Source organism: Spermophilus citellus, assembly GCF_964194105.1.
Source record: "Spermophilus citellus genome assembly, chromosome: 8".
Lineage (NCBI taxonomy): Eukaryota > Metazoa > Chordata > Mammalia > Rodentia > Sciuridae > Spermophilus > Spermophilus citellus.
In genome coordinates, this window is record NC_138189.1 from 10488587 (window position 1) to 10513188 (window position 24602).

A 24602-nucleotide genomic window follows, 5' to 3' on the forward strand; every position below is an offset into this window, starting at 1 on the left:
TCTTGTAAGGCATTGCCTTCTTCAAAGGAAACTCAAGAACTCTGTCTCCTGCGGAATTTTCCACCTTGGTTCAAGATGGAAGACTTGGTTTCACCTGCTCCGGGTCTTTCTTTCCCCTTCTCTTGGTAACAGCACCCTGATTTCCCTGTGTGGAGCTGAGAGTGAGCTGGGGAGCTACTCGGGGCCAATCAGAACACTGTATCCCTCAGCCATCATCATGGCTTCAGGGTTGAGCGTGTGACTCAAGCCAGACCAATGGGAGATTGTGCAGGAATTCTGATAGACATTGGCAGTAGATGTCCTCTTTTCCTAGAGATGGGGATCCATGTGATAAACAATGGGATAATGTGGAGAGATAATCTATAGAGACCACCTAGAGAAATATGCAACATAGAGGAAATTAAAACTGAGAGATAATTCTAAAAAGAAATGCTGCATCTAGCCTGACCCGTGTCATTTGTGAGAAGGCACAAATTCCTCTTTCTGGATTCAGCCAACCTGAGTTAGGTTGCTGTCTATCACCCATCCAGATTTTACTTCAAAATTATAGAGTCTAACATTGCACCCTTATATCATGGACCCAGTCTTATTTTTTTAATATTTTTTTAGTTGTTTATGAACCTTTATTTTATTTATTTGTATATGGTGCTGAGAATCGAACCCAGTGCCTTAGGCATGCTGGACAAGCGCTCTACCACTAAGCCACAACCCCAGCCCCTGGACACAGTCTTATTAACACAAAGATCTAGAAACCATTGAGGATTCTGGTCCTTGTTGCCCCGTCTATCCTGTGAGTCTCCTAGGTTATAGTAGAATCCATAAGCAAGCATCTTCTTGGAATAAGCTTTAGATAGCACTGAGTCCCTTAGCATGTGTCATATGTCAGGGACACTTGTATTATTTCTTCTACTAAGTATGGAAATCACTGATAAAGAATGAAGATTTTACTGTAATATCAGGTAAATACACCAGTCACACAGATGGTGCTGAGAGATGGTTGTGTGGTGGGTAGGAGCAGGGACCCTGGAGCTGGACCGTCCAGACTTGACCATCTAGCTCCACAGCTGTCTAGTTGAATACCCACTTCTACCACTTAATAGCTGTAATTCCTTGGAGAAGTATTTTAATGTACCTGTTTCCTCATTTAATACAGGTCGATGAGAACAGAGCCGCCTTATAGGGTCGCTTGATGGGATCAATGAGATACTACACAGGTACAAAAGAAGGGGGCAGTGTTCACAGGACTAACCATCAGAGACCTCCCCAGCTATCAGTGTTAGAATGGAAAACACAAATCCGGAAGAAAACGAACAGTCATTGGACATCCCCCAAAAGACTCGAACGCACTTTAAGACAGAGTCTCCAGGGCCTTGTTTTAGGACACGTCCCCCTCCCCTTGTTACCATCCTGTCCTTGGGAAAGGAAGGATGTGAGGTGACAGAGCTGTTGTCCCTTTTGCAGAGAGGATGTCTGTCTGGCAGAGTTGTGTGTGTGTATGTGTGAGAGAGAGAGAGAGACAGACAGACATACAAACACACACACACACACACATACACACACGAGGACAGATGACTTCACCTGAGCCCTGAATCAACTCCTCCTCAGCAGACAGCTCTGTCCCAGTGTTTCCATCTACAGGAACCAGTCAATCTCACTTTGTCTTAAGCAAGTGTGCCCAGTACCCCCATCGAAACTGATGTTGCCCTGGCAGATGCAGTTCTTCCTAAAAATGTAAAGGACTTCGTGGATAAATATTACTCTCTCCCAACTCCAGTGAATTCTCTCAGCAAAAGCGATGTCCGCTCACTTCATTCATGCATCCATTTCATGAATTCTCACGGTGAACCTACAGCAAGCCCACATGACTTGTGTCATTCTTATTTCTGTGACATCAGCCTGGTGGTCTCAGCTCATCACGGTCTGTCTTTCCTCGGCTGTGAAATGGTGCTGCACATCACTCACTCCCAGGATGGTGGTGCCCACATAAGACTCACAGTGTGAAAACTCTGAAGGGTTTTATAAATGTGGGATGATATGTTCTGGAAAGAAATCTGAGCAGGAAACAAGACTTCTACAGTCGTGCAAGTGGTGGTTTTACAGCACCTTTGGGGAGCAGGTAAAATATAATGGTTAGTGGAGACATCGGTGGTAAATCAGACACCACCAGGATTCCACGTGGGAATGAGCAGAGTAGCGCACGGGGATGAACACGTTTAAGCCTGAAGTTGCCTCATGAATATGTGGATTCTTTCACTGGCTTTCTAGACTCTTGCAGGGATTTTTTCAAAGGCAGAACAAAGCTATAGGCGTATATTTCTTGCCACCATAAAATAAGGTAGAACGAAGTAAGCATGATAATAAATTTATAAAGAGACATTTTTAAGCACTACACGCCAGGCACTATGCTCAGAACACCTATAAGATTCTCTCAGTAAAACTGCACATCACCCTGTGAACTTATCTCATTTTATAGCTGATAAAATGGAGGCTCAGGAAAGTTACCTAACCAGCCCCAAATCATAGTGCTAGCAGATGAAAATGGAAATCCGGAGTAAGGGTCATTTTCATGATCGATGTTCCCTGGAAAGCCTTTGAAGAAGGTGAAATAACAAAGTACATGTTTTAGAGTAGGTAGCACTTGGACATAAAAAGTCGGGAGAGGAGAGTGTCTTTTGGGAACAGAGTGAACTGCAGTAGGTGAGACGTGGATTTGGAGAGCAGGGTGCATGAACAGAAAACCAAAAGCAATATTAATTGTGAATACGCTTTTGAAGTAACAGGAACAATTAAGATTGAAAAAGCAGTGTGGGAGCAGACTAAGGAAGACTTTGAAGGCGAGATCAAGAGTCTAAGGCTGTTTTGCAAACAATGGGGAGAAACAGAAAGTTAGAGCCCTGCAATGGTATCATCAAAATGCCACCTCAGATGCACATAGCAGGCAGCAGAGAATGATCATGGGGTCAGGGTGGCCGAGCAGGAGGCTGACCCAGCATGGCAACAAGACAGACTTCATGCCGACAAAGGAAACTTGAAGAGGAAATTCTATGGTCAATGCCAAGGAGTCTCTTTTCTGATGACCTATTTTAGATATTTTGGTTTTGTTTTACAGCTTTATTTTTGCAGAGGATCAACTTTCTGGCTTAGAATCTAATAAAGCATGTGATTGCCTTTCACATTGCACAAACACATGGGCAGAGAAAAGACTACCCTGCAGGTTCTTGTGATTCCTCATCCAAAGGCTCCATCTGCTTGCCAAGAATGTGCTTGGTGCAGCCAGCCAGTCTGGCACAGTCCCCTCCTCCTCCTTCTCGTCCCGGAGCCCCACCCGCACCGACTCACTGGAGCCCGAGAGCTCCATCTAAAGCTGGAAAACCTGTGGCCACCCCCGGCTTCCCATCTACTCCCACTGCCTCCAGTTCAACCAGTGCAGCCTTCTGGCTGAAAACTGAAAATTGCTGACCTTGAAGAAAACATGCTCTGTTTTCCCTGATGGCATCTCCAGTGTGGAGGGAAATAGACTGGCCTTTGTTACTGTCCCTGGTAGAAGATTATGGGCAGTGCCCAAAGCTGGGGTGGGGGGGGGGCGGCGGGGAGCGGGTGGCAGCAGGAGGTGAGGTCTGGTCAGTTGACTTAGCATAAGGCCTGTATTGTCCTGGAAGCCTCCTTTTGGAGAGACAAAACCCTCCAAGGAGCTGAGCTGCCCACTTGGGCTTTTTCATGAATGTTTCTTGTCCCTCTAGGTTGATATGCAGCGTCACATCAGTCTCACATGAGAAGTTGCCTGAAATAGTGGGTAAAACAGGAGAACCCAGAGGGTCTTAGGCCCTGCATGACTTAGAAAAGAAGGGATCCTGGAGAAGTCACATTCCCTGGCCCCCACTTTTGACATTAATAGCTATGGAACGAACACATTGTACCGGACAAGCTTGAATTTGAACCCAAGACCATCAACTTGAAATTTCACTCTCTCCATCAGCCCAGTGTTTTCTGTTTGTTTGTTTGGTTTCTTTTCTATAAAGTATTGTCTTCAAGTGAAATCTTACATAGACCACTAATCGGCACACTATCTCTCTCAAACTGTAGGTGGTATGCTAATATAAACATTCTATTTGTTTGAACTTTTGCCATTCATTTAATGGATAAAATCCAAGAGCCATTTCAGACCTTTAGAGTTTTCTGTAAGCCTCGGCATTCATTTTAAGTCTTGCTTTCATTGGATGGAATTAAACAAACTCCTTTTCTATGCAGATAAGTCTTTGCAAAGGATTAGCAGTTCTCAGATGCTCATCTTGAAGACTTGGCATAGTTGGGGTTTAGCAAAACTAGTCCAAAAGTCAGAGCTGAATTTCTCTTAATATTTAACTACAACCCTACAATCTTTGTCAAAAACTTAAATGTCCAAATCAGGTGGTCAGCGCTTAAGTGTACAGTCAGCTAAGAAATTGCCCGTGCTGCGATGATTGCCGTGTAAGGCACAGTATCCCTTACATTTCAATTTTCCTCTCCTAGGACATGTGAATGCCTAACTGTATTGCAAAACGATCTTTATATAAGCAATTTTATGTGAGAGGATCTGATAAAGAAACAAGAGGCTTTCTGAATCAATGGCACATTTTAAAAATTTCAAATACAAATATCAGGAAAGGTCCATAGAAGGCCTTCTCCAAAATGACACAGCCTAACAACCAAAAGTAACTACTCACTGGTGGCCTTGGCTGAGCTAAAATTTAATCGGAGACATTTGAGTGTGTGCTGTTTTTTCAAAGCAGTGTCAAATGTATAAGAGAAATAATTAAGGAATAATTTTAAGAATTCCTAGAGCATCTCCATCTCAGTCCCCAAACAGCTTTCACACACAAGGATAAGCCAGACTGGGGGAAGGCTGTTAGGAGGCGTGGTCCAGGGAAGAGAAGCCTTTCTCTAACCCCTGTTCCTGAGGACACAGCTCAGGAGCTGAGTTCAGAAAGCAGAGTGCGAGAGTCATCTGGATTGGTTGACTTCATAGTCAATACGTGCTACGGGCGGGCTGCTTAGAGATGAACCAGTGAACACAGGAACTGTCCTCACAGTGTGAAATCTCTAGTTGGGGGAACTAGACGTAAAATTCTGGAAGGGTAAGTGCCAAAAGGAGGTATAATTAAGTGTACACACAAATCCAAACCAGTAGGAAAACAATAATATAAGTAAGATGGGTGCTAAGAATTAAAACAGGAGGTTGTTTTGGTGAGTGGTTAGTCCTGACTTTAGACTGTGCACTGGGAGTCCTGCTGGAGAATGTGAGGCTCAATCTCTCTGTCTCTGTCTCTCTGTCTCTGTCTCTCTGTCTCTGTCTCTCTGTCTCTCTTTGTGTGTCTCTCTCTCACACACACACACACACACACAGCCACACGTGCACACATGCACATACACCCCGCCTTTTTATTATGACATTTCTTAAGCATCCACAAAGGTCCAGTGACGCACCCCCACTGACCCCAACATCAGTGGTCTTCAATATCTTGGCCACCTCCTTCCATCTATCTCCCTTACCTTCCCTATACTTTCTTTTTTTTTTTTTTTTTTGCTATTCTTAGAGTATTTTATAGAAAATCCAAGAAAGCACTTCATTTCTCCCATAAACACTTAAGCATTTTTAACAAAGACTTTAAAAAATAAACTTAAAAACTGATCTCATTAACACACTTTAAGATGAGTATTCCTTAATAGCATCCAATACCAAAACTGTCCCCAAATTTCCTCTAATTCTTTCAATCATATGTTTTTGCCATTAATTTGGGCAAAAAAAAAAAAAAAAAAAAAAAAAAGTAAGGACGTGGAATTTAAATTGAGACTCCAAATGGCAAATAGGGGCAGGTACAAGAGACAGACAGAAAAAGGGCCACCAAAATACAAGGTGGCAAAGGTCCAGTGACATACCAGGAGGGGGCTGTTATTTGGGGAATCGAGAAGCCAACATGACCCAGCACTGCTCCCAGAAATCTTACCTGCAGGGGAAAAGGTGAGTGGCCTAAAGCCAAGCCAAGGAGTTCTCTGGGGCAAGAGTATGGTCGGTGTTACACATGGCTCAAGGTCAAGGTCAAGGTCACAGAAGTTGGCCTGGACAATAGAGGGCCAAAAGCCGCAGAAGAGGATGTTGCCCTGAGACTTGGCAGGGATGGATGCCCCTTAGGTAAGACTTCCTGGAGGAGGTCTCGAGGTTGCACGGGACTTCAGTTCTGTTCTGGGACCACATGTCAAGCCCATAAGTGGTGGTCCCAGCAAATCCAATGAAGAGCAGAGGCAATGGCGGGAACCCACCCAGAGGGCGCGGGCATGAGGAGTACCGAACAAGCTCTGGTCAAAGTCTTTGCCACTGTGTGGTGTCTTTTTGGTGTTATTGCTACATAGCTGAAAATCCAGATTTTTACATAAGATATCCTAAATTGTTGATACCTAAGGGCTACTATAATTTTACTAAACTCTTCATTCAGGTGAAGACTTGATCTAGCCTTCTGGCCATTGGTTTTCAATCTTTGGTTATTTAAAATGATGATCGGGACCTTGGGCTAAGGCAGTCTGCCTGGGATTTGGATCCTGTTTTCACCCATTACTAGCTAGCTGTGCAACCTTGGAAATGTTAACATCTCTGAGCCTCAGAAAGAAAATAAAAAGATAAAAGTCTCTCTTTCAGAGGCCCAATGGTGGTCCTCCAAACAACAAGTCCACTTCGTAGACCCTGGAATAAACTAAGAGTCTCAGAATGTGATCACCCTACATTGTCTAAATATGTCCCAAGTCCAATGACAAATGCCCTTACAAGAGATACACAGAAAAGAAGCTGATGTCAATATGGAGGCAGAGATGGGATCCGTGAGTCCACAAGCCAAGGCTTGCTGGTGACCACCAGGTTTTCCTTAGAGAACATCCTCAGCCACACCTCTGGAGGTCCAGGTCTCTGACCTCCAGAACTGTGAGACAATGCATTCCTGCTGCTTTAGGCCACACAGTTTGTGATCACACATTATGAAAGTCGCATGTCTTTGGGTAGGAGCAGAAAAGGAGAGAGAATTGAGGAAAATATTGACTCTGCCCATGAATGTTCCGTTGATTCATCTGTAGGTAGATATGGCATGGCCATCTGTATTTGTTCATCATAAGAGATAAAAAGCCCTCCTCAAATGTGTTTATCAAAGAGAAGCATTATCTGTTTTATGTCACTGAAAAGTTCAAAGAGTCACTTGCTTCAGTCATGGCTGGATCCAGGTGTTCAAGACCTATCATCAAAGTGTTACCTCTGTTCCCCCTCAGCTATGATTTTTCTTGGGTTGACTTTCAAAAGTCAGTTTCAGAGGACCAATTTTCAACTAATCCTTTGACTGGAGGTTGGAGAATGCTAATTGACCTGCTTGGGTCATATGTCTACATGTGCTATAAGGTCAGTAGGTAGGTGTTTTGGTCTGTGCTTCTATAACAAAATACCTAAGATGAGGTAATTTATAAACAGAAAATTATTCCTCATAGTTCTGGTGGCCAGAAGTCAAGGTGAAGAGGGTAGCAATCTTGGTTCTTGCTAAAGACCCCGTCTCTGTTTCCAAGTCAGCACTTTGTTACTGCATTCACAGGAGAGGGTAAATGCTGGTCTGAGGTAGTTTCTTCCAGCTTTTATTATAAGACACTTATCCATTCATGAAGGTGGAGCCATTGTTACTTAATCAGAGGGTACCTACTCTTCATTGGTATTAGGATTGGCATGAATCCCAACAGCAATGAGATTAGGTTTCCATGCACAAATTTTTCATGCTATGGAAGTAGGGAAGCGACAGTGTCAAGATAAAAGAAAATACTGTCACACAGAATAAAAGGAAAGGAGGGTTGGACGGGCAGGTGATAAACTACATCCATGCATTCAGAGGGGCGGAGGTAACAGCCACACACATGCAGGACCCGATCACATGAGGGGTGGCGTGGCGGGTCCAAGGGGGAAATGAGAAGTTACTTATTAAGGGTCTTGGTGAAATTGTTGGTCCTACTGAAAAGGAAAAAAGGTGTGAAATGAGATAGTTTCCTTACACTAAAATGGGAGAGGATTTCAGATGAATTGAGTACCCAAGATTCATTCTAAGAGCTTTTAAACTTTTATCCAATATAAGGAAAAATATCTTTCTTGCTTTAAGGTAGGAAAGGAATATTTTAAAAGACATAAAGCACTCATCATAAGACATTGCTAAATTTAAGTACATTATAATCAAAAAATCATGTTGATAAATTTCTATATTTAGCCAATAAAGGATCAAAATATAAAATATCAAAATATATTTTAAGACTCTTATAATTTAATGCAATATGATAAACAAACCAACAGGAAAAGGATGTTATAAATAAGAACCACATGCAACTAATAAACATAAAAAGCTGCTCAACCTCATTAGTAATCAAGGAAATACAAATCGAGATCCTAATGTGATGTGAAATTATGGTCATATAATTGACAAAAATTTAAATTCTGACAATGCCAAGTGTTGGCAAAGATGTGAAACAGGAAGAACTCAGGCACACTGCTAGTGGGAATGTGAATTGGAATGATCATTGCTCTGGCCTCCGTCTCTGTGTGCCCCAAGTTAATCTGTGGCAACCTAACTCCAAGGCCACAGTTTGGGCAGAGAATCTCTGGGGGCTGGTTAGGGCCAGACGGCAGAGCACTGGACAATGGAACTCATACCCTTAATGAAAAGAGCCTTTGGTGAGCTAGCCCCTGTGCCCTGCGAGGACACAGTGGGAACTACCATCTGTGGAGCTGACGTGTGACCTGAGCAGAGCCTTCTGATTTCCTACCTCGGTGCTCCACAGGTCATGGCGATTACAAAAGATGAGCCATCGGCTCTGTGTGTCTACACAGGAAGGTGGAGATCAGTGCTGGGGACGTAAGACTCGGGATTACTGCTCCATTGGTGACGTCTGGGAAGAGTCAGATGAAGACGAGGAGTCCAGGAAGAGAAGCCTGTGGACACCCCTGTTCAGGGACACCACAGAGGAAGATGAACCAGTGGACAGGGCCTGGCCACCAAGGAAGGCGGGCAACCAGAGGAGGGCAGGGCCCTGGGAGCTGAGAAGAGAAAGTCTCTGAAGAAGCTGGTGATTGACTGTGGAGGAAGGTGGGGTCAGAAAAGGTACCACTGGGTCTAGGAACCCAAGGTCATGGGTGACCCTGAGCAGAGAAGAGCCTGAGCACTTGCCCCCCACCATGCTGGCCCAGAGCTTCTCACCTGGGCCCTGGGTGTGTCCCTGCCCCGTCCTCTCCCTGCCCAGCCCACCTGCCCCCAGCAGGTGCTGACCCAGCCAGGACACTTCCCACTCACCTTCCTTGGTGCCGCTCCGTGACCACAGGCCCACAGCCATGCCCAACACCCTCTCTCGCCACCTCCCACACCTGATGTCAGTCATGGTCTCTTGAGTCAGGTGGCCGCCACCTGTGCAGGCTTGGCCACTCCGCCCTCCTGACAGCCCTGTCCCTCCCCTTCTTCTGCTTTCCTGATGAGTGGGGGTCTGGGAGCAAGCTGAGCCCTGGAGCCTAATTCTATTTGAGCCACTTCTGTGGCCTGGATGTTGAAGTGTATGCATTGGAAACTCAATCCCCAGCGTGACCATGTAGGGAGCTTGGGCCTGGGCTGGGGTCCCCAGGGCTCCTCCTCGTGTATGGATGAATCCCATTATCTAGAGTGTGGTCTGACACGAGCAGGCCTCTCGTGCTCTCCTATACATGTGTGGCTTGTCCTACTGCCACATTAGGGTGCACCAGAAGAGCTCTCCCCACAGGCTGTGGCCAAGCTCACAGACTGCTCCTCCTCCAGAACTGTAAGAAATAAATGCTGTTTCTTTATAAAGTCTCAGGCACTCTGTTACAGCAGCTCCATGTAGGCTAAGACAGCCACTGAATAGCTCAGTGACAGCAGTAAAGGCTTCAGCCGCTTTGGGTGCCAGACTCTTACTCTCTGAAATGAGTTATTTCTATTTGGGTGAGCTTAATATTCTGGAATGTTCTCTGACTCTAAGGATGGTAGTGTAGGTTTACATTTTGGACATCTACCACCAAACTTGTGGAGAGGCCACTATCCTCTGTTAATTTAAACTGACCTGGCCACTGGCTTAAGGAGAAGGAGGTGGCAGGTGGCCTGTATGTGGGAACTTCTTGGGGTGGAGGGTGCCATACCTGTGATGGAGCAGCTTCATTTGCATCTGACAGAAAAACTTGCTCGGGATCCAAGACTGGCTAAGGGACCTGCACTGAGTTCAACATGGCCAGTTCTGGGTTTCAGATACTGCTGTTGATGGCCAAGACTTTAGAGGCAGAAAGGGGATTTTATTTTAAACCACTGGTGAAAGCATTCCTCATTTTAAAATGCCTACTGATGACTGGCTTTATTTTTTTACCCACCATTTTCCTCGCAAAGAAATTAAACAAATAAACAGATGCCACCCTCTCTCCCGCTCTCTTTTGGCTTAGGTCCTCCGACACTGCAGTGCCTTCTGCACCATCTGCTGGCTCCGCAAAGGTAATTAACAAATGCACACTATTCCCAGACGAGGCTGGTTTTTAAGGACAATCACGCCAGGAAAACAGAGAGGAACAGAGACTGTGGCAGACCTGCTAGGCGTCTGCAGTCGCAGACTCCACTTCAGTGTGTCGTTGGAGATGCTTGTCGAATTGTAACTTCTAAAAATGAATTTGAACGGATTTAAACAAGGAAATGAGATTTCACCTCTAGTGGGAGACCTTAAAGGAGGAGTGAGAAAAATCGCAGGGTGTCCAGGAGTGATGGACTCCCAGAGCTAATTTTTCTGTACTAATTGTCATCTTTGATTTATTGTGGATATTCTAAAGAAGGAGAAATAAAAACAGTCATCAACAAAAGCACGAGATAAAATGTGCCGAGCACTAAATGTTGGGTCACATGCAGGCAAATGTTGCTCTTCCCTGACAGACCTTGGACCTTGAACATGTCAATCAACCTCTCTGAGCCTCCTTCTCAGACCTGTGAGCTGGGAACAATAGAAATACCAAACCTTCGGGGTCACTCTAACAATAAACAAGACAATGAATTTGGATCAAGAATCACATGCAGAGACCAGCGAGTACAACGCCCGTCTTAAGTGCTGGTTGCTGTTAATGTTGTCTTATCAGGTGAGCATCGGTGACAGATGGCCTAGTCCAGCCTTTGCGGCAGGGAATTAATAACCCTTCTAGCAAGCCCCACGTTCTAAAAAGGGCAGAAGCACTGTAAATAAAGTGAGAGAATAGAAGGGTTGACATTAACAAAAAGAAAGTAAGACCTGGGCGGGGGGGGGACGTGTTGGAGACAAAAGATACAATTATAGCCTGCGTGTATTCAGAATCCATGAACAAGGCCAGTCGGGGCTCACGTGGACGCAGATGAAGGGGTTGGAATAGGAGATATGTTGTCAGAATTTTAAAAAGGGAAAAAATGTCTGAAAGATGGGTTGCAATAAAATTTAAATATGAATGTGCATAAATAGAGAACCAACTTCCCAGGAAGGAGGCCTTCCTTTTTGGCATGTTTAAAGTTAGATAGAACCAAACGGAAGTCAGATCCAGCAATCAGACAGAGGCTCCTAAAAGACAGAGTGTGATGTCTACCGGGGTGACTGTGTCTGTGTCCCCTTTGTGACTGGATGGCAGAGGTGGGGCTCACGGAACCTGCTTCTGGTGGCCCAGAGACAAACAGCCCTGAGAATGTCCTTTTAGGAGAGTCGTAGGGCTGCTCAAGGCAAAGTCAAAGGGTTGGCGTTTGTTTTCTGATGGCAACAGAAGATGTCCCCGGTCAGTAAAATAATAACGTCAACAGTCACGGTCCCTTCCTTGATGGAAGGAACGTGATATTTCTAGAGAGAATGAACCTTGGTAAATATCAAATTCACCCATACTTGCCGTTCGTTCCAGATCTCTTACAATGTCAGTGTGCTGCAGGACACCTGGCGGGTTGCTGCCAGCTGGCGACAAAAGACACGGCCATCACGGCTTATTTAGAGGACTTTCTGTCCTACTCCACAGGCTTCAATATTGACACTCTCCTTGGTGACAGCTGGGAATCCAGGGCCTGACGACCTAAATGTAATCCAATTCTTCCTCAAAATCCAGCTCTGATACCAAATGTGAGCTGTGTTCCCCAAGACCACTACCAAAGACGGAGTTAAAAGACCCTCCCTGTACCCCACCTCGGGTCAGGGACACCCTGGTTTTCTCGTTCACCAGCTCCTAATATAACTAGCAGTTAGAGTAGACAGGAAGTTGCAGGGTGGGTTGGCTCACGGAGCACATGGTGTCTCCAAGGAAATTCCTGTAAGAAGAGACATGGGTAGGATTTCCCCAGAAGGATGAGGGAGAAAGCAGAAACCCAGCAGAGACCCAAGAAAGTGGTCATGGTGGGCACTGCCTTCAGTTTCGTATTCTCAACTGGAGGGGGCAGGGAGGCATGGGAGAAAGTTCCACAGGAAGGTGGGAGAGGGCTCTGGATGCACATCAAGGAACTTAGACCTTTCCTTGTGCCCTCGGAAGGCCACTGAAGAGTCTTCAGTAGCACTGACATGATGACATCTGCATTTGAGAAGTCTCACTCCAGCGACCATGGTTGGGGGAGGTTTGAGAATTAACAAGAGAATTGCAGGGAGCCCAGGGCACTGGGGATTTGAGTCATCTGTTGGAAGTGGGGGCCCTGGCCTGGTGGCCACAGTGTGGGCCGAGAGAGGCAGGGAGGTGGGAGAGAAGAGTTTGACCAAGATAGGACTAGTTTGCAGAAGGACTGTTTCAAGGTGAGGGACAGGGTTTGAATTCTGACTGGGCCTTCAGTGGTTGGGTGGCCCTGGGCACATTTCTCTGATGCAATATTGTTTGAATGATTCATGAAGCTGATGCTTTGTACTTAGAAAGTGCCCAAGGCGAGAGTGTTGGGAGGGATGAGGAGGAAGAATCTGGGCTACCTTTGGTCATTTTCATTGATGTTTGGAATTCCTCTATTCAAGAGAGAAGTTTCAGGACAGAACCGTTTCTGTTTTACTTCTGCATTCCCAGGGCCGACTGGTGCCCTACACGTTTCTCAAATGGAAACTAATTATTGGATTTAATGAAGTCTACCTTGGAGCGGGACTAGGAGGGGGCAGGTCATCAAGATGGCAAATGGAGGGCCTGGAGGGCGACCTTGCACTTTTCACAAACGCATGCTCACTCCGAAGGTCCACACAGAGCAGAGGACTCTATGTGCTCCCTGTTTTGCAAAAGGAAACAAGGTCTGAGGGGTGAGGCTATCTTGTGTGGAAGACATTGTACTGTGGAGCCACTGCAGCTCTGGGAAGCCCATTGAGGAAGGCCCAGACACAGCCTCTTGGGACAGTGCCTGCCCAGCAGCACTGTATAGTCAAGGGAGCTGTCTTGGTGGACGTGGCAGTTTTTGTAAACAGGACATGACTGCAGTTTGCAGAGCATCCAGACACTGAAATTTGACTTGGAAATCCTACAAACACCAGTCATGAGCTGCAATTTGCATCTTGAATGTCCCCCAAAGGGCCATGGGTTGAAGTCTTCGTCAAAGCAGGTGCTTTGGGGAGGTGGCGGAGCCTGAAGGAGTGTTTCTCTCCCTTTGCCTTGTGACTGCCATGAAGTGAGCTTCTTCCTCCACCAAGTGCTCCTGCCGTGGTGTAGTTACTCTGCCTCACCACACACGCCAAAGCACTGGGGCCAACTGCTTAGGGCTTGAAACCTCTATGAGTCCAAACAAACCTTTCCTCTTTTTAAGTTGATTTTCTCAGATATTTTGTTGTGGGGACAAAAATCTGACTCATAGAACACATCGTGTGTTCCATACTATCTCCCCCTGCACACCAAGGTCAGTTCAAGTCTAGCCTCATCCATGTCCTTAATCGTGATACAAAGCGTGCTCTCTCTCTCTCTCTCTCTCTCTCTCTCTCTCTCTCTCTCTCTCTTAGCTGAACTTTGTTGTGCATTTAGTAGAGGCCCAGGACTATTTACATGAATAATCTCATCTGATGTGTACCACAACTTTATGAAGTATGTATCATTGTTGCCTATGTCTTATAGTTTTAGAAACTAAGAATTAGGGAGATCCTTCAGAATTGTCTGAAGTCATGAGGCTGAGTAGGAGAGGGTGAATTCCCACCTAGGCATGCTGATGGAGGGTCCACACTTAGGATATGAAATGCCTAAGCCCAAAGGCAACACTCTTATGAGACTACCATACCTTATATTATGTGTTCAACTCACCCAGTGCTTATAGAGCCCTTACTATCTATGCATCTTCCTGGAACATGAATAAGGAGGGGGCCAGTCCTGTGAGCTCAGAGTTCATTGAGAGGAACACAAACAAATCAATTACACCCAACACTGCAGGTGCACTAGCTGAGCTTGTGGCCAAGTGTGACCCATGTCCACTCAGCCTGGGGAAGCCAGGGATGTCTCCCCATTTCAAGGCTTTTCATAATTGTCCTTTGTCTCTCAACAACTTTTTCCTCCTCCTTTCACCCTTTGTGGGGAGGAACTATTCATTAATACCAAGGAAATAAACCGACAGGATTCTGTGGGGATAATGCCCTGGTGAAGTTATACGAAGAGACAGATGAAAAAGTTAAAATGGGCAGTCTTTACCTGTGGGGCGGGAGTTCCTCTGGGAAGAGTCTAAAGGTTTAAGTTTGGAAGACCCAACAGCACTGCTACAGGCTGCAGAAAGAGGGCAGGCAGGGCTCCCCCACGTTCTGATGGAGGTCCTCCCGCCATGCAAAGACAGGGAAGAGAAGGAGGAAGAGGAGAAAGAGGCTTCAGGAGAGAGGGAAACACCTAGCAGCCCTGCCCTGGGCAATTCTGCATGGAGCAGGGACAATGGAGACACTGGTGTGGGTGTTAACAGCCAGACTTTGTAGATTAAAATTGGTGGAGCCCAGGTGCCTCCCGGACACTGCGGATGTAAGTAAAGGGAGAGAACACTTCATGCTAGTCGGGAGCCCTGCTCCTCTTTCTCCTCTATACGCTCACAGATCTGTGCTTGCTCAGTGGCTGTTCCCTAAGTACATTCTGAATGATGCTAATCGCAGTCACACCCTCTCTCCAACACCCCTGTTTCTTCTCCCTGGTGGTATAGACCCAATTCGAACCCCACACAGCATCCACCCACCACACAAGGGGTCACCCCTGCACCCCCAACCCTCTCTGGTGACTCTGCCCTTCACTTTTCAAGTTTGAATCTTGAAAGCTCCAACCCTGGGGTTGTTCCCCATGTCGTTCCTGGTCCCATGCTTTTCTCTAGTGACATCGTGGCGCTCCGAGTTGGGAGCAGGATGGACGTCCTTTTTGGTTGGGCTGGTGGACAGACCATGGACTTGGTGTCAGAAAAGTCTCAGTGTGATCCCAGCTCAGTCACTTACTGGCAGGGAAACCTGGGCGAGTGTCAATCTCTCCAAGCAGAGATTCTCCTTCCAGGGTTTTCTGAGGCTTCTCACTGGAGCTGTGCAGGTTACCACCATGTACCCACCTTCTGATAAAGGGGGCCCAAAGGTGACATCAGCACCCTGTGGCTGGTGAAAAGGGCCCCCAGTGGGACTTCATTTACCTGGGAAGGAGAGGGAAGGTGGGCAGCTATAGAGACTCCGGGCCCTTCCAGGCGAACACACCAGTATAAACCCAATGGGCTCTTTCACTTGGGGAAATAAAGGTTCTCTTTAGGCTGCACCTCTCCCTCTGCTTCTGCTTGAGAACAAGAGGTCCTTGTAGTGGTGGTACGAGATTTAGGATCAAAGAAAGTAGTGACTCATTTGAGGTCACTGGAAAAAGGGTGTCAGATTCCTATCTGGGTTGTGCTCCCCACCCCAGCCTCTTCCTCCCTGTCCTCTTCCCCATCCACTAATTAAGCCTGCTGGAGAAGCAACAGTGCTGTTGTAGGCAAAGGGCTGTTGAAATGTGGCTGTGGGGAAATCCTAATTGAGGCCCCCATCCTGGAAGACTTTCCCAGCCGAACACAGACAGGTGACATAGGATGTTTGGCCAGCCCTGAGGGGTGCTCGGGCTCACTTAAACTTGGAAGGTAAAGTAGAACAGAAAAGGAGAGTTTGAGAAGCATGGAGGACAGCATGGCCCAGCACCACAGGTGGAGGCTTATCTTGAAGTCAGATGAGGTGGGCCTGGGGGATGTGCACCCCCACCCACGGCCTCTCTAGAGCCACCTTCAACGTCCCCTACTCTCAGGTCTTCCAAAGAAGAAAAACCTGGCTCCAGTCTCTTCCCTTCTAGGAAGGCTTTGCAGATTTCTGCAGGCAGAGGTGACTATTGCTCTTTCATGCCCCATCTGGAGCCAGTGAAAATGATAACAGATCTTCAGGGATGTGTGTGTATGTGTGTGTATGTGTGTGTGTGTGTGTGTGTGTGTATGTGCGTGTGTGAAACATTTATAAGTGAGATATATAGAGATTAGCAGATGAGAGACAAGAGATGAATGAAATCCACATTAAATTCTTACAGTAGTTCTGCATAAATATCTCATTTTATCTCCAGGCTTCTCAAACCAAGGCTCAGAGGGTTTAAGTAACTTGCCTGAGATGATTCAGCACCTACATTTAGACCAAGGCTCAAACTACTGCCTTCCACTCCCAGGCGCTACCTAAAGCTGCCCTATACCATAATGCCTGGGTCCTCTGGCTCATATACCTTCCTGCCACCCCCTGTATCAGGGCCTGACACTGGAGAAGAAATGCAAGGCACATCTGTTGAATAGAATTGATTTGAAGAGTGCTGGCAATTAGAAGGCTACAGAGATGGCTCCCAGACATGGGACAAGGTGCTTTGGAATAAAAGATGAATTGGGTAAGCAGGAGCCAATTAGCAGAGGATGCTACAGCCTATGATAAGGAGCTTTAATTTGATAGGAGACAATTGGGAGTCATTCATCCTGGAGCTCAGAGAAAGGCAGTGACAAGCCCCTAACGACACTCAAGGGCCTTTGAAACCTTTAATTGCTGCCTGCAATTTTGCAATTTCTAAATAGTGTACAAGTGACACAAGAGGATGAGCCCAGAGTTCCATATGCCCCCAGATTGTGCGAGCTCACCATGGGAGCAGCATGCCCCTGCTCTGGACAGAGCAGGAACACTGCAAAGGAGACCGGGTCTCTTTCCCTATGTCCCTGAACCCCAGGTTCAGGCTTTGCCTGACTAACCTGCTCCACTCCTTGCATGGCCCTCGGACTATAAGTGGGCTCTGGGGGTCAGAGACATCACAGTTACTCTGGCCCTTCTGAAACTTCTGCCCACCACCCTGACCCTGTGTGCTAACCTTTGCTGATTGCTGTCCAAAGAGAGAGCCTGCGACTTTCCATTTCACAGAGGCAAGACATTTCACCTTCCCCATCACCATTTCAAAACCCCTGCAAAGTCAGGGCAGGCGTGGAAGGGAAGGAGGGAGGCTGGGGAATTCTGACAGTGGAATCAGGGTGGACTTCTTGGAGCTTTTGTCTTTTATTTTTCTAAGCTTGGGATGCCTTTGCTCTTCCATCTGGTGCACAAGCCCATGTAGGGCAGTAGTGGGTCTGGATCCTGCGGGCACCAACAGCAGGGCAGATTCCACACTCCCGGGACAATGGCCCTTTCACAACATGGAAAGCCACTCAGTATTGTATTGTTTGCGCATGATGCAGCCTCTTGACCTCGAGCAAACACTCCTATTTGCACCAGCCCCCGTGACTCGACGGTGGCTTATTTACTGCAGGAGATACTGGGGCTGATTGAAGCGGCAAACCTCTCCCCCGACCCTAAGAGGAAAACAACAAAAGCCACATATGAAAAATGAAGCCATCCCACTTAGAGCCAGGGATTAGAACGCCGGCGCGGGCACCAGGTGCGTTAATTACACTTGATTGCATGTTGGTTTATGGCTGCGGTCACTTGTGTGCTGTGTTCTGGCCCTGCAGCATCTGTGCTGAAGGACATCCTTGGTATTTCGTTAAGCAAGATGAATATTGGCCAGATGGTGACTTCACGAGGACATAGCTCACACAGCATTTCCCGGCCCCATCACAGGTTTCTGTGAAGGAATCTTGAACGCCTTGCTGAACAAAACACAACAAGAAAACTCAGAGCCCTGAGAAGGCTCCACCGTAGGTTGAAGATTAATGGTCTCGACGGTAGCGGGGACAGGAGCCCAAATGGCACTGAGCTCCCAGGCTGCTCACTGCAGATCTCGCCAGCCCGTCTCTCTCTCTCTGTGGCTTGCAGAGTGAACTGACATCACTCTCTGATGCACTGCAGGGGGAAGGGCATGCTTAGAGCCCCGGAGGGACAAGCCTCAGGAAACTGGGTCACTTCCTTTTTTTAAAAAAAAAATTTTAAATTAATTTTGTGTAGTGACAGGCCTCATCAGCACCTGCTTGCTCTGTAATTTGATTGTGACGGTAACCAAGTGAAGAAAGTGCAGTGGGTGTCAGCAGCCAAGGCCAGTTTCTCATGGGCTGGGAGGAGAGACAGGCAGAAGAGAAAAGCTCTCTCCCAGGACACCCTCCAAAGCACCCTGAGCAGCTTTGGTATTATCGGGTCACAAGCTGGCAAGCAAATTGGCCCAGATCCCGGTTGCTTTAGCAAAGTTCTTGCTCCCTGAGAAGCGTCTCTGACCCACACAGAGGTTAAAAAAAAAAAAAGGCAGGCGTTACATATTTGTTAGCTGCACTTTAAATGCCGTAAGCCTGTCTGGAATTTGTGAAATTTCTACGACCTACACACTTGAGTCCTAAACCATGAAATGAGGATATAGAGACTGAAGGTCATTTGGCTTGCAAACAAGGTCAGCCTGAGATAGTCCAGAAGCACATAGAACCAGGTCAAAGTAGGAGGGCAGATTGTGTCCACGTCCCTGGGGTCTCTGTTTTCCTGCCCTCCATGAATAAAACCAGCTTCGCAAGAAAAAGTAGTGAGGTTGTTCACTGCTGTTGTCCGTTTGTTCGAAGGACTAGTTAGTAGCATAACAGCAAAGGAGGTCATTTCTTACACACCTGCTGTATGTAAGACTTGCTGATGCACACGTCCCATGAGTCCCCTCAGCCCCCTGTAAACCATACCCCTCAGGATATGGGTCCTGGCATCAGGCTGTCTTCTCTACCACCTACCACTGTGTGACCTCATGCCAGCAACTTAACCTCTCTGAGAGTTGCTATCCTCATAGGTGAGACAGGAATAAGAAGAGAACCTAGTTTACCACTTGGTAAGGACTGGATGAGAGGGTGCTTTGAAGTTCTGGAGAGGAGCTTGGCACATACCAACAGCTTTGAGAAGCCAGCAAGCATTATTACCCAGTGTGCATAGTTGTGGAAGCTGTGAGTCTCCAAATCTCCACTGAAGGTACATCATTTCTCTGCTGTAAAAAATCAGATGGGAACCCAAGCCCTCCCAGGCTGCTGCCTCCTTCTATGGAGGGCTGATGCAAATCCATGGCAAGGAGCCCAGAGACAAGAGTCCTTCCTCTGCTGGCATGCTTTGGCAGGCCAAGCGCTGGCACACAGCCCACCAAACCCATAAAACAACCTCTATTGTTTCACTGGAGGCTTTTGATCACCCTTATAAAAGAAAAGACTACCACCCTCCCCGGCCCACCCCCAAAACAGAACAGCTCTGGGAGCAGGCTCCTTGGGCTAGGGCCTTGCATACCAGCCAGAGCCCAGCAGGTGACTCAGCAGAAAACAGCCTGCATGCACTCAGAGCCCGCCTACCCTCCACCAGCTGCTTCCAGAAACGGAAGGCCTCTGGGAGGCAAACAGAGGGGACCCTGCTCAGGTCCCCTGGGTGCACAGTATCCTTTGTCGGCCTGGACTTCAGTCAGGAGCCGCCCATGTTGACACTTCAGCTGGCAGAGCAGGCTGGGCCTGGCTGGGAGAGGCGGGAACCGCCCCCCCCCACTGCGAACACGGTCCATACTTCCGCAATCCTGGCCAGACTCCAGCGTCCACGGCCAGCGTTCTCTGTACATACTAATTCGGTGAATCTCAGACATGCAAGTGTGTTGTCCATTGTTCCTATTTCCAAGACGGAGAAACTAAATCTTGGACAGGGCAAATCGAGTGTCCAGGTAACACAGCTATTCAGTGTGGCTTCCAAGCAGGTGGACGCAGCAGCGGGCTCCCTCCCACAAGCATGCTACACCCTGTTTCTGGGGAACTCAGAGCTGAAGGCCAGCATTCCAGGGTTCTTTTGCCTAGCTCTTTGCCTCTGTCCCCTTTACTGTCCAATAGCACGTCTCTCCCCCAACCCCTTGCTGTCCCCATCTCCTGATGGGTCCTCTTTTCATGCAGACTCTCTTTCTGACCATCCTGGCTCCCATCTGATGCTCCAGCACCAAGTCCCCGCCGGAGGAGGCTGCACCTTGCTTTGTGCTGCCCTTATCTCCCAGAACCCCTTTCATCCCCAGTCTCTTTATTGACAACTGCTCCAGTAGGACCCACCACCTCTAGGAATGCATTCCTCTGCCCTCGGACCATATGAAGTGGCTGGTTGAGGTGCACAGAAATGTCCAGTGGGTATTTCTAGTGTGTCACCTGAGGACACGGAACTTGTCTGAGGTTTGCATCCCCTGTGCTGGGCGCTGTTTCTGATGGCTAGGAGGTGCTCAGTGAACGCTCGTTATACAATGCAGACAGACGTTGCCTCTGTCAACACCACCTTTGTCCAATGTTGAATCTCTCTGGATGGATACAGGGAGGTTCCTAACAATGCTGCCCTCCAAAGGCTTCCATTTCTCTGATTTCCAGGTAGCATGATCTTCCCTGGTCAGTTCTGTGGCCAATAAATTGTTGCATGGAAGTGAGAGTTGTCACTTCTGGTTGGGTATTCAATTACAGACATGAGAACCCTAGAACAGCATTCCTCAGGTGTGGTGACCAGCCTGGGGACAGGGGGGCCTCCATTGGTTCCAGCCCCAGGTGATTGGCAGGAGTGGAAACCAGTGATAAGCATGCAATGAGAACAAGAAATAAACCTTTGTTGTTTCAAAGTTCCTAATTTTTTTTCAGCATAAACTATTAGATCTCGAAGGAACACGTTTGAATCTGTTACTAACTACACACGTTATTGAGAGCATTTGCCCAAAGTGGTCTTTCAGATGGAAGGTTGGCTGCAGCACCGACTGCTACTAAGAACTAGCAGAGTTTAATGAGTGATGTAGGAACAAATGGTTGAATATATTCTGTGTGTTTCTAACCAGTTCATTTATGTTCCAGATCACACTCTGCCTTTTATTTCTTTTGCTTCTCACCACAAGCCTGGGCAAGATCCAGGAGATATATCTTCCATTCCACTTATTATGGAAAAAACTGTGGCACAGAGAAGCTGTTACAGGCTTAAGGTCACAAAGTAGGAAAGGTGGGGCAGGCATCAGAAGCTGATTTTCTGCATCACAGCGGGACCCTTCCTCCTGGACCAAACCTCCAGGTGCTTAGGGTTTTAAATGTTATGTCCTGAGAGGTAAACTTTGAATCAAGCCATGTGGAAAAAAAAAATATCAACCTCTAAATCACATGCCAGGGGCTTTAGCAATCTTTTATTGCTAGAAACAAAACCAATAAGAGTTATTTTCTGTTATCATTTTTTGTTACAAGGTCATTTTATAGCAAACACCATAATAACTGCTGTTTGCTTGTGGTGATGGATGATGACGTCCTTGGCCCCACACAGGGGTCTGCTCCAGAGATGATTAGTGGTGACGAGGGAATGCCTGAGCTTCTAATCTGGTGTCCAGCTGTCTTGGCATACGGTGCTCATGCCAAATCATTTTTTCCTGGGGTCACCCCAATTTTGAATCAAGATGGTGGTTCCAAGAGCACCACTTGGAGCCTTGGGGCTTTAGAGAGATGTCCACCCAGCGTCGATCCTGAGTGACGCTTACTTCACCTAAGTGGCAGAGGTGGCCCCCTGGAGCAACTGTGCTTCTCCAGCCCCTGCTGCCCTGTTCCCATCCTCTCTTTGGCTTTGGGTGCACCCTGGTCCCCTTCCACTTTCTGTTCCCCATGCTTATCATCCCTGCCCACTTTCTCTTCCTGTCCACACGATGCTCTTCTGTGTCTCTGAACTACTCACTTCCACCCCTCTGTGGCTCGCGGATAGCACGAGGTGAAGCTTGCTTCTTGCACCATCCGCACACCCTGCCAGGATGGTGGCTCTGAACTGCTCACAGGAAGGACACAATTGGGCAAAGTCGCTGGGGTACAGGAGAGCTCTTGTAAGCACATGAGAGAGCTGATCATAAAATCACACTCTTCTCCCTCCCTTCCCTCCTGGTTTCTTCCTTCCTCTCTCCCCTTATTTCTTTTTTTTTTATTGTTGGTTGTTCAAAACATTACATAGTTCTTGATATATCATATTTCACACTTTGATTCAAGTGGGTTATGAACTCCCATTTCTCTCTACCCCCTCTACTGTAATTCATTTCTTCCCCTTGTATTATTTTTCCCTTTCCCCTCACTTCCTCTTGTATGTAATTTTGTATAACCCTGAGGGTCTCCTTCCATTTCCATGCAATTTCCCTTCTCTCTCCCTTTCCCTCCCACCTCCCATCCCTGTTTAATGTTAATCTTCTTCTCATGCTCTTCCTCCCTACTCTGTTCTTAGTTACTCTCCTTATATCAAAGAAGACATTTGGCATTTGTTTTTTAGGGATTGGCTAGCTTCACTTAGCATAATCTGCTCTAATGCCATCCATTTCCCTCCAAATTCTATGATTTTGTCATTTTTTAATGCAGAGTAATACTCCATTGTGTATAAATGCCACATTTTTTTTATCCATTCGTCTGTTGAAGGGCATCTAGGTTGCTTCCACAGTCTTGCTATTGTGAATTGTGCTGCTATGAACATTGATGTAGCAGTGTCCCTGTAGCATGCTCTTTTTAGGTCTTTAGGGAATAGACCGAGAAGGGGAATAGCTGGATCAAATGGTGGTTCCATTCCCAGCTTTCCAAGAAATCTCCATACTGCTTTCCAAATTGGCTGCACCAATTTGCAGTCCCACCAACAATGTACAAGTGTACCCTTTTCCCCACATCCTCGCCAGCACTTGTTGTTGTTTGACTTCAGAGTGGCTGCCAATCTTACTGGAGTGAGATGGTATCTTAGGGTGGTTTTGATTTGCATTTCTCTGACTGCTAGCGATGGTGAGCATTTTTTCATGTACTTGTTGATTGATTGTATGTCCTCCTCTGAGAAGTGTCTGTTCAGGTCCTTGGCCCATTTGTTGATTGGGTTATTTGTTATCTTATTGTCTAATTTTTTGAGTTCTTTGTATACTCTGGATATTAGGGCTCTATCTAAAGTGTGAGGAGTAAAGATTTGTTCCCAGGATGTAGGCTCCCTATTTACCTCTCTTATTGTTTCTTTTGCTGAGAAAAAACTTTTTAGTTTGAGTAAGTCCCATTTGTTGATTCTAGTTATTAACTCTTGTGCTATGGGTGTCCTATTGAGGAATTTGGAGCCCGACCCCACAGTATGTAGATCGTAGCCAACTTTTTCTTCTATCAGACGCCGTGTCTCTGATTTGATATCAAGCTCCTTGATCCATTTTGAGTTAACTTTTGTGCATGGCGAGAGAAAGGGATTCAGTTTCATTTTGTTGCATATGGATTTCCAGTTTTCCCAGCACCATTTGTTGAAGATGCTATCCTTCCTCCATTGCATGCTTTTAGCCCTTTATCAAATATAAGATAGTTGTAGTTTTGTGAATTGGTTTCTGTGTCCTCTATTCTGTACCATTGGTCCACCCTCCTGTTTTGGTACCAGTACCATGCTGTTTTTGTTACTATTGCTCTGTAGTATAGTTTGAAGTCTGGTGTCACTATACCACCTGATTCACACTTCCTGCTTAGCATTGTTTTTGCTATTCTGGGTCTTTTATTTTTCCATATGAATTTCATGATTGCTTTCTCTATTTCTACAAGAAATGCCATTGGGATTTTGATTGGCATTGCATTAAACCTATAGAGAACTTTTGGTAATATCGCCATTTTGATGATGTTAGTTCTGCCTATCCATGAACAGGTATATTTTTCCATCTTCTAAGATCTTCTTCTATTTCTCTCTTTAGGGTTCTGTAGTTTCTTTCTCTCTTTAACTCCAAATGGCAGTTATAATAATATGGGCATTGGCTTCTAGAGCGATGGTGTTAGGGGGGTCAGCTCTGCTCTTGGGTTTGGTCTACTTTGCCTTTTATTACTATTTGCATGGTAAGACCTCAGGCAGAGGCTCAGACCAGAGTCTGAGATCCAGAAGAAAGGACCCAGTGCCTTCAGACCTGCCTGGCCTGCGGTGAAGGACAGGGCAGACTCCGGAGCTCTGTGTTGCTGCCTGTCCTTCTCCATTAAGCAAGAATTCTCCACGGAGCATTGCAGCCCGACACCTCTGTAGTAAATTGTGGATGGGTCGACAGTGTGTCCCTCTTTGCTGACTTCCCTATAGGACCCTTGGCAATAATAGAGACCTTAGTCATCTCCCGCTCTTCTTCTCCAGGAAAGAAACACCTTCAATTATCATCTCTCATCTTTGTTCCGTGTTAGATTTGAATTCTGTGATCCTTTCAAGATTAATAG